Source organism: Arachis ipaensis, chromosome B03 (genome assembly GCF_000816755.2).
Source record: "Arachis ipaensis cultivar K30076 chromosome B03, Araip1.1, whole genome shotgun sequence".
Taxonomy (NCBI): Eukaryota; Viridiplantae; Streptophyta; class Magnoliopsida; order Fabales; family Fabaceae; genus Arachis; species Arachis ipaensis.
In genome coordinates, this window is record NC_029787.2 from 133,212,552 (window position 1) to 133,223,588 (window position 11,037).

At 36.0% G+C, this 11,037-nt stretch overlaps 1 long non-coding RNA gene across 1 annotated transcript in view; it reads left to right on the forward strand.

The window, feature by feature from the left end:
- Window positions 1-3,339, forward strand: part of LOC110270463 — a 5,488-nt gene extending 2,149 nt beyond the window's left edge. The window contains exon 2 of the long non-coding RNA XR_002360027.1: window positions 3,061-3,339. This is a non-coding gene — a long non-coding RNA (uncharacterized LOC110270463). The remainder of the gene's footprint in view (window positions 1-3,060) is intronic.

Consider the following 11,037-nt stretch of genomic DNA (forward strand, 5'->3'; position numbering starts at 1 on the left):
AGAATATTCATATTTTTTTATTTATATGTTTTATATTCAATTATTTAAGAATAAAAAATTCTATTTAAAGTATTGTGTATTAAAGTACTGTCATTTAAAGTATTTATTTATGTATTAGGATATTCTGTATTTATTAGAGTCTATCAATGCTCTTCTTTTATATTAGTCTTTGATTTTCATCTAATCAAATTTAATGGTTTATATAAATGTGATGCATCCAATAAACATATAATCGTTCTACTCGTTTTAGACATATTACACCTTATATTGAGATCCTAAAAGCTGATTCACTATTTGAATTGACAAATATACCCTTGTAACCATCTCTTGCCAATCTTGGAAGGTTGGTTATAATAGAAGTAGTTATTCTGCTAATAGCAAAATCTATTTAACTGTGCTATTAACAGAATTTGTTCAATCAAAATAAACTAGTGAGGTTGCATTATTTTACATATATATATATATATATATTAGATACAATTAAATCTTCAACTGCAACTACTCTTTAAGTTCATGTACATATATAAACCTGCTAATATATAATGGGATGGAGGGCATGCATGAATTTAACTATTAGCTTCATTCTGATGCCTCCACCATTTTTAATTATGACAGTCAAATAGTTAGTAACAAGACATATTCACCTTACTTAGTTTTAATTTGCGGGGTTTGAATTAAGTTGTATTGTTTGCTACGGATTATTATGATGGGCACTACTTAAATTTGTTTTTATCATTGTAGCTAAGTCAAAACTACTCAAACAGCAACAGCTGCTGTTTTTATTTGATTACTGTTGACCTGTGTTTGTATCGTATTTGTGTTTGTATGTTACAATTAAAAGAAATAAATTGTTCCATATATTCTTTGTTTGTTGCGAATTTGCTTTTTAATAGTTGTATATTAATAATGCTATATATTTGTAGAATTAGAATTTTTATGATCTTATTTCATAAAAATAGATATTACGACGGAGAAGTTTAAAAGTTAAGTAAATAAATTAAGTGGTAAAAATATCTAAGATTAATATCTAAAAGTATTTAGGTTAATATTTAGAATATCAAAGTAGACTCGTTGCCCTTTTAGGATTGAGTCTGAGTTTACTTAAACTCGATCTGGCCCATGAACACTCCTAATATGTATGAAAAAAATAGGTTAAATTACACAGTTGGTCCCTACACTTTCAGTGAAATTGCAAATTAGTCCTTACACTTTAAAAGTTTATAATTGGGTCCCTAAAGAGAACTAAAATTTGTAATTTAGTCCCCGCCGTTCAAAAAGTGTTTGATTTAACAGAATATTCTCAGAATATTCTTTATTTTGAACATGTGACCTGCACATGTTTGACAACAGGGACCAATTTGTAATTTTAGTAAAAGTATGGGACCAACTGTGTAATTTAATCATTTGGAGTGACCAAAAACTCCTTAAACTATCTGAACCTACCCCGTCCCTCCCCAACTCTCTCACTCTCACTTTCTCACTTTCTAAAACGACACCCGAAAACCACCGCTCTCTATCTCTCACCTCGGTTCACCGTCGCTACGCCGGATCCACCGCATTTGTGCTCACGAGTCGGGTCTCGCCTCCTTTCTTCATCTCGCCTCTCTCATCCGACAACTTTTTCTTCTCTTCCAATCCTAATACTGAACACCGACGATAAATGAAAGAGAACAATTCCAATCCCAAGCATGCTCAAAGCGAACAATTTAATGTCTAAGAAAAAATAGCAACAAATCAACACAAAAATAGCAACTCAATTTATTAGTGAATTCGGCGTGGTGACGGAAGCGAGAGGCACGACGATGGTGAGCCGAGGTGAGAGACAGAGAGCGTTGGGGTTGGGGTGCCATTTTGGAAAGTGAGAAAGTGAGAGTGAGAGAGTTGGGGAGGGGTAGGGTGGATTCAGATAGTCTAGGGAGTTTTTGGTCATTTTCAAATGATTAAATTACACGGTTGGTCCTCATACTTTCACTAAAATTGTAAATTGGTCCCTATTGCAAATATGTGCAGGTCACATGTTCAAAATAGAGAATATTTTGAGAATATTCTGTTAAATCAAACACTTTTTGAACGGTGGGGACTAAATTACAAATTTTAATTATCTTTAGGAACTCAATTACAAACTTTTAAAGTGTAAGGACCAATTTACAATTTCACCAAAAGTATAGAGACTAACTGTGTAATTTAATACAAAATACAATGTGCATTGTATTTAATAAAAAATTTCGCACATCCAAAATACGAAATTCATATTATAACTAGTTATTATTGATGGAGTTTTATTATTTTTCAAAATTATTATATTCTTCAAGCTCATCAATAATATATAACGTTATTTTGTCCTTGTTATATATTCATTTCCAGAGATGAGAAAGAGAGAAAGGGAGAAGCTAGTGGTTAGGCGTTATAATAATTTGGAATGGCAGGAGTAGAAGGCACCGAAGGACATGTTTGGATGGTTATGCAAAAAAAAGCACAAAATACAAAACGTCAACTCGATTGTTTGCTAAAAATAGAAATGATTTTTCTTTTCCAAAATAAATTGCCTTTAATCGCAAATAATCCTTTTTCCTAACATGCATGCTGCTCATCGATATTCCTTGTCCAAAATTGAATCTTGCAGTGGGTGTATTTTGCACTCTACATTCTGCAAACACAATTAAAAGTGGCATCTAATTATTATTTCTTCGATCAATATAAATTTATTCACGCAGAAAAAAAAGAGAAAAATGATGAAGTTTAGCTTCAGCTTAATAACGTAAGTATAAGGAAGATGAAAGAGAGAGATATTTAAAGATTGAAAGAAGAAAATATTAAGAAAAATTTGTTATTGATGTGTGTCAAAGATTTAGAATTAGTAGTTACTTATATAGATTATTATTATATAACCCTCTTTATGGTTTATGGTTTGTGTTATTTATTTTGTTAAACTTGAATATCTGTATCGACGTGAAGTTTTAGGATTGCCTTTGGCATTCTAGAACCTTATATCTTATATATTGAGCACTGTTACCATTCCGAGAACTTCCGATTCTCATACCATATGTTATTGCTTTTCAGATGCAAGTCGCAACCCATCTCGGTGAGTTGTGCGGATGGTGACAGAGCGGAGGATCTTTCGTTATCTTTCTATTTTAGGTTTTTATGTTGTAGTTCTCTTACTCTTGTTAGCATACTCTGTCCCATAGAGGCTTACTTTGAGATATAAGTTATATGTATTGTTTACTCAAGAACTCTGTTATGTTTGTATATGATTAGTCGGCCTAAATTTCGCGGGTTGTGGCTGGTACTCTATGACTATCCTACTTATATATATCTATCTTGATTATTATTATATTACATCTCATGTTGTATCTTGTGCCTTCACGCTTTTAGTTATCGTGTGTGAACGTTTCGCGCTTTGTAAATCCGCTTTATGCGGTTTGGAGCTTTTATTCCTTCATGGGCTTCTAATATTATTATTTGCTTCAATATTTACTACTATACGAGCTTTAGAATTCTCGTAACGCTTTGTTATCTTTCGCTTTACGGCTAGAGGTAAGGCTTAGGGTAACGAGGTGTTACATTTATGGTATCAGAGCGGTTCGTTCTCGTGAGCCTGAGGGATAGACCGACTGTGCTTCATTGCATACTCTGGGTTGTTTGATTTTTCTTCATGCTATTTAGGAAATCTGTTTGATATGCATAGCATGCTTGTTTGTGAGTAATTTTGGGATAATTGAAGCACTAAGCTTAAGATATTGAGACTGATCACCTTGATATCGATTGTTTGGTGTGGACAGAAAACCCAAATGGCGTCTCGCATGCAAGGTCGACTACGTACTCGTGAAGAGAATGAGGGTAACCTGCCGAATGATAACCATGCTAAGTTTATGGCGGCGATGACTAACCTAGCTAACAAAATTGCAAGCGAACGCTGCTGCGACTGCTCAGGCTATGGAGAGAATGGGACATGGAAATGGTAACGGGGTGTTACAAAACTCTTCCAAAATTTCTAAAAAAATCTCTATATATTATGGTTATTTGCTTCTGAAGTTTTAATTTATATTGCCTTATTGGTTTGCTTGTGAATTGTTTATAAGTTTGTGCCAAACAACAATACATGTACTTAGGAGATGACCAACGTCATCAAGTTGATGTACAACCATCCATGACCGAGCTACAAGAAAATCTCCTCTAATACCAGAGAGTGATGATTTCAGAAGTGGGCGGCAAAAATTTAATATAGTCAAACCTTATTAGCTAGTTTATATCTTCTATTTGGTTTAATACGATATATTTTGATTAGCAAGTTTTGAAGTTTCTTTGTGCAGCTTCTCTTTATATGGGACAAGGAGCACGATGCGCTCATTAGGAAGATATACAACCATCAAATGGGTAGGCAGATGTAATAGATGCAGGAGGATGTACGTGAGAGGCACGAACACCTCACTACCTGGCTCCACCTGAAAATCAAGAAAGCTCTATACGTTCACTAGGAGACCGATGAGAGTTCAGGCATCGGCGTCTCACAAACAGTGCTAACAGGCATCGGCCAGGTCGTCCAAGTATATCGGCGGCTCAGCGATCTTCATGAAAACTAAGGCCAGACTAGTATACAGCTTCTCTAATTTTGTTATTAACTTAGTTAAGTTCTTTAACATATCATTAGTAGGCATCCTAACATATTATTTTAATGCAAAATGTGTAGTCGAATTCATTGGTTCGCGATGCGACATTGGCAGAGACCTTCAAGTACACTCACACTTTAAAGGAGAACAAATAGAGATTTGCTGATCAGCAGTTTGCGGATCATTATGTGAGTAAACATATGATCTTGTGATATAAAATTTTCAATTAACTGTACAGCTTTTGTCCTAATCATAATAACATGTGTTACACATGAATCCTACACGCAGAGACAGAAGGTCGCAACTCATCAATCTTAGCAAAGTGGGGAGGACCCCAGCGGCTTTGCTATTTCAGTCGTCGATCCCGATGCAGTTTGGCGCGAGACTACCTCAGCACTGTACAAGAACCACGTATACGGGCTGGGGTTGTTCTTCACCAGCAGCCTTTGCACCTCTACGTTGAGGCCATCGTCCACCTCTGTCACCAGTTGAGTCGTCGATCCAGAGAAAGACATTGATTTGAGGTTGTAGTTGCAGCTCACCCGGAGCCGTCACGAACAGGCTCAGGAGCTTATCGAGACTCAGGAGAGGTATCAGGAGATCCTTACATGCGTGATGGACACGGATGACCTCAAGTTGAAGTGGAGGGAGCAGCTGGAGCGTGTAACAACCCAACTTTTGACATGTCATGACTAATATCAAACGTTTAGGTGTTACTTATCGTATGGACCGAGTGGGCTCTAGACTCAGAATTTCATTAGTAGATGTGAATATAAGCCTTTGTCGGATTAGCGTGATTAAACTACTCTTCATATAGTATCATTTAATTTTTCGCAAAGTTAATGCTTGAAGTAACATCACAAATAGATACATGAAAACAGAAAATATATACATATATGAACATAAGTTAAGTTTGGGGATACATGCTAAGGATAAAAATACCGAGTGCTACATCAAGACATATATACATAAACAAAATAACCCAATCAGTCCCAACCCTCACACGACTTCCCTAAACAGGAACCGGACTACTGAAAGGTCCTATCCCTCTAAAAATACTACAAAAGCGAGGGAAAATAACACTACAAATCTTCAAAAAGAAGTAAGGGATCCGCTATGTCTATCTCTGGAGTGATCTCTGAATATCTTCCTCAAAAGTGGTCCAAAATCCCTCGGGAAAAGGCTCCTTGTCGGACTCCGAGTCCTCATCTAACTGATCAACCCAGGTGGAAAAATCATCAGAAGAGTCGGCCTCGGCGAGATCAGAAAGTTGATGATGGAGCATCTTATACCCTTTTTCACAGTATTTTTAGTGTGTTTTTAGTTATATTTTATTAAGTTTTAGTGAAAAATTCACCTTTTGGATGCTACTTTGAGTTTTTGTGTTTTTCTTATGATTTTAGGTTATTTTTTTTGTGAAATTGGCGAAATCTAGCAAAGGCTGATTCAGAGGCAAGGAAAGGATAGCAGATGCTGTCAAATCTTGACCTCCGTACATTCCAACGAGCATATCTTGAGTTACAAAGATCCAATTGACATGATCTTCACGGCGTTGGAAAGCTAACTTTTAGATCTTTCCAGCAATATATAATGTTCTATACTTTTCTTTCGAAATCACTGCCAAAATAGGGTATTGAACGCCCACCTCTAGAGTTCAACGCCTCAAAGAGGAGCAAGCCCAGCGTTGAACGTCTAAGACTAGAGTTCAACGCCACCCAGGGAGCAAGAAAACAGCACGCTTACCCCCTAATGGGTGTTCAACACCCAGAATCCCAAGTTGAACGCCAGGTATACGAAGCACATGACCAAAGTGAATTTTAGTACTTCTTAGCTTATCTTATTTTCTTTTTGTAATTTTTAATTAAAAATAATATCTTTTAAGTTTAGTCTTAGAATTTTTATTATAAATAAGGGACTTTCTCCCTCCTGAAGATGAGGCCTCCTAGGAGGGGAGAAGCACAGACACATTACTTTGCACCTTCTTAAAGCATGAGCAACTAAACCTCCTAAGTTAAGGATAGGAGCTCTGCTTATTCCCATGGATTAATATCATTACTTTTCCACTTTAATATATGTTTGATTCCATTCTATGATGCATTGTCGTTCTTCATCTTTATGAATCTGGAGTGTAACAAAAGTATGATCCCTTATTCTACATGAGTTCTTGCGAGTTCCTGACATGATAGTATTGAGCTGCAGCCTGAGAATGCATCACAGGTTCCAATAGAGTATCTGGGCTAATTGGGATAAGTGACATAAAATATCGTTAGTCATGGGTAATTGAGATTTCTGTGGCGCTAAGGCTAGAATCTTGAGCTTCATTCTCCGATCCGAAAGATCTGAACTTGTCCGTGGCGTTTTGAGTAGGATCATCAGAGATTAAATTGCGTAAGCTTCATTCTCGTTCAGATTGAATGACCACTAATCCTGGCGTTTGATGTGGATCAGAGGAGATTAATGACCACTGACCCTGGCTTTAATCACTTACAGCTTTGCTATTGAATGAATCATTCGTTGTTAAATTAGTCAGTAAGAAGTATTAATCCGAAAGGATAAGTATCTCCGAGGTCTTAACTGCTTCTGTATATTATCTCTTTTCCAATATTTAATTGCTTTTCTTTACTTTCTTATTCATGCGAATCCAACAACAACAACTCTCTTTTCTAATCGCCTGACTAAGATCTGCAGCATAACCAATGCTTGCTAAATCCAACAATTCTCGTGGGATCGACCCTCACTCACCTGAGGTATTACTTGGACGACCCGATGCATTTGCCGGTTCAGTTGTGCGAGTTCTAATTTCGCCCACCAAAAGTGCGCCCTGAATAGCTGCTGCCTCAGCTCGTGCTCCCAAAGGTCGTCAGACATAGGCTCAACTTGAAGTGCGGGAATAGGAAGGTGCTGAACAAGATCCAAGTCTGTCTCGTATGCGTATGGAGAATCTAGGTAAGATATATCGTGGTGCGGTCCTACCAAGAAGAAAGGGCAGGAAGAAGAGGGTAGGTTTTTTTTTTATTCTTAATCATGGCTGAATTATAATTTGTTTAAGTGAGCTAATGGTTTGGTTGATCTTAAGGTTTTATGCAAGAATGGATAAAGTTTTAATTTGGCTTAACATATAGTAAGGGTATTTTGGTTTAACAATAAAAATTGTGATCATGTACTAATTGATTGATGTACATCTAGAATTTTTCTTCTACTAATTCATCATTTAATGAATTTAATTATCAAAACTCATCATTGGAAAAACTAAAAAGTTTTAAGCCACTGTTTATAATTCTAATTTATTATCTACGCTATATATATAAACCTATGCGTATCGATGGATGCTGTCAAGAATAAGAAATTGCAGGTCTCGTGGGGTAGGGTAGTTACAGAGCGGTTTTAACGGATAGAGCAGCAGATGGCGATATACCAGGCTCAGATGTGTGCCAGTGACAGCGGTGCTGCTGGTGAAACACAGTGCCACCAGTTGAGCCATTAATCCTGAGGAAGGTATTGATTTCAGACTGCAGGTGCAGGAGCTCACTCGCAGCCTTCACGAACAGGCTCAAGAGCTGATCGAGACTCGGGAGAGGTATCAAGAGATCCTCACACACGTGATGGCCATGGATGAGCTCAGGCTGGAGTGGAGGGAGCAGCTGGAGTAGCTTTAGCGGATGGATGCTCAAATAGAAGTGTACCTAGCTCAGATGCACGCCACTGGCATCAGACCTGCTGGTTGGACACAGACATCACCGCCTTCTTTGCCGCTTCAGCAAGATCACGGGAATGACGATGACGATGACTTTCAGAATCTTTAGGGATTAAGGCTTTGTTTTACTGGTTCATTGTATTTGATTTATTTTACTTTTAATTTATTTGAATATTTGATATTTAATATTACATAATTAGTTTCTATTATTTATCATTTGATCACTAATTGTGTGAAAAATAAATTTAAATAAAAATTAAAATTAAAAAAATAAAATAAAAAAATTGTGTCGCAATATTTTTTTAAGAAAAAAATTGACATTACTGTCGGATTTATCGAGGGCATAATTTGACCGTAATAGTGCGGGAAACAGGATATTGTGGCGCTAACATTACCGTCGAAAAAATTTGCCGATAACTAAATGATTTTTCGGGCAGGCAATCCATCACAGAATTTGACGGTAACTTATTACCGGCAAGTTTAAACCGTTGGATTCCTTCCGTCGGTAATTAACTTACCGTCGAATTTTATTTATTTTTTCAACGTTAATTCCGACAGCACTCAACGTTTTTTTTGTAGTGAATTTGAACCATAGTATATATAGAACCTTATAGTTGATTTTTTATTTTTCACGTCACTTGCTCAGTCAAAATATGAAAAGGCAGGAAATCTGAAGGTAATGTATTTGTGAAATTGAAGTGTGAAATCAGCTCTACCTACAAGATATCTCACACTAGACCATAAAATGCAGCTGAAATTAATCAAGAAGATAAGTCTAATATCAGGTTTATCTTCACCGTTCTTTATGATAGACTCTAACGTTACCAGTCATGGAATGGATATTTTAATTATTGTTATAAAGTGTGATTTTTTACATTATATTTTTTAAATGAGATAAGAAAAACACTTAAAAAAAGATGTACAATGATAAAAAAATCACATTTCACAAAATAATTTTAAAAAGAAAAAAAGCGAAGATCAATTTTGGCCTATATAGTGCTTGGGAAGCTGCTTTCACCGAGCCTCAACCACAATAGAGATTAAATATTTCATATTAACTTTATGTTATCTACTTTCACTCAATTCGTTTATTATGTGTAGTATTTTGTTTAAGGTTGACTGCAATGGTGGAGATAGGTAAAATTTTAAGAAAGAAAAATGTTAGAAAGTTAATTTTTTTTTATTACTATTAGCTAACATTATTTATCAACATCTTATTTTTATATTATTAGAATTTCAAATTGACTAAGTATTAGTTAAAAATATAAATTTTTTTAGTCAAGTAATATTGTTCTTTAAAAAAGAAATAAAAAATAATTTTGGATTTTGTCTTTGATCGACTGTATTTCAAAGTAAGAAAAGCTAATTATTTGAATGTTTAAATTATAGTGAAGAATGCATAAAGTTTTCAAATGAAATTACAAAGCTTTTTCTCTGGGTTGGGGGATCTAATTAAACACAATTTTGAAATATAGTTTATAAAAAGAAAAACAAAATGAAAAGAAAAGTTTATCAATGAACAATGATATATCATATAAATTTAGAAAATTAAAAGTAGACGTACACTTTATCTGGTGGGTCCCGCCAGTGAAGTGACGGCGTTAGGTTAAAATCGGAGATAACGGAGATTGATGGTTGCCGGTGGTGGCTGATGTCGACGGCGGGTCCGTTTAGGTCAAATGGTCTCATACATGTGGGGCAGAGCTGGCATTTCAAAATTTTATAATTGATCTTCGATAAAAAAGATTCTAATCCACGCGCACATTATCACGCGCCTCTTCTTTACTAGTTGATGCACTACTACACGTCACAACTGCTCATGAAGTGAATATGGAGTGATGAGTTGCCACCTAGGGGTGTGCATGGCCCGGCCCGGCCCGAAGACCCGGCCCGGTCCTGAGCACTTTAGGGGCTAATTTGGTGTGATTTCATTGGGTTTAGGGTCGGGTATGGATCTAAAAAATAGACCCGGTCATTATTTCGGGTCGGGTCCGGGCCATGGCTCGGTCAACCGAAGTCGGCCCGGTGGCCCGGTCATCATACACAATTAATATTTTGTGTTATCAGTGATGGATAATGACTATTCTTATGTGGAATTTAAGTATTGTAAATCTTAATATTTTGTGTTATTAGTTATTATAAGACTATAAGTTAATGTTTTTTATTTAAAATGCATAAGATTTTAGACTAATGCATAATATTGTGTTATTTGTATTGATTTAAATATTTGGTGTTATTATATAATATTAGTATTAATTATGGTTATGCTTTAATTTTAGAAAAGAGTTGGTTCTTGCTATATTTTTCTAAGTGAATTTTACCATGTCAAATAATAGTTGGAGCCTTGGAAATTTGGATATTTTCACATGCTAACTTATAAGAAGGTACAAAGGTAATGTAATGTTAACGGCCCGGTTTTCACCCGGTTTTTACCCGATATAATCGTGGCCCGAAAATGTATAGGTTTCATCGGGTCTAGGGCCGGGTTCGGGTCTAATAAATAGACCCGATATATATTTCGGGTCGGGTCTGGGTCACGTCAAATCCGGTTTCACCTGGCCCATGCACACCCCTATTGCCACCTATGAAGTTGAGTTATCGGACACATTTTGGACACGACACTCATCGACATTCGTCCGACACGCGTGTTTGTTGTGTCCAATCGTGTCTTAATAAAAAATAAAAAATTCTTCTCCAAACACTCCTAGACACACCTAAATACAATCACGTGTC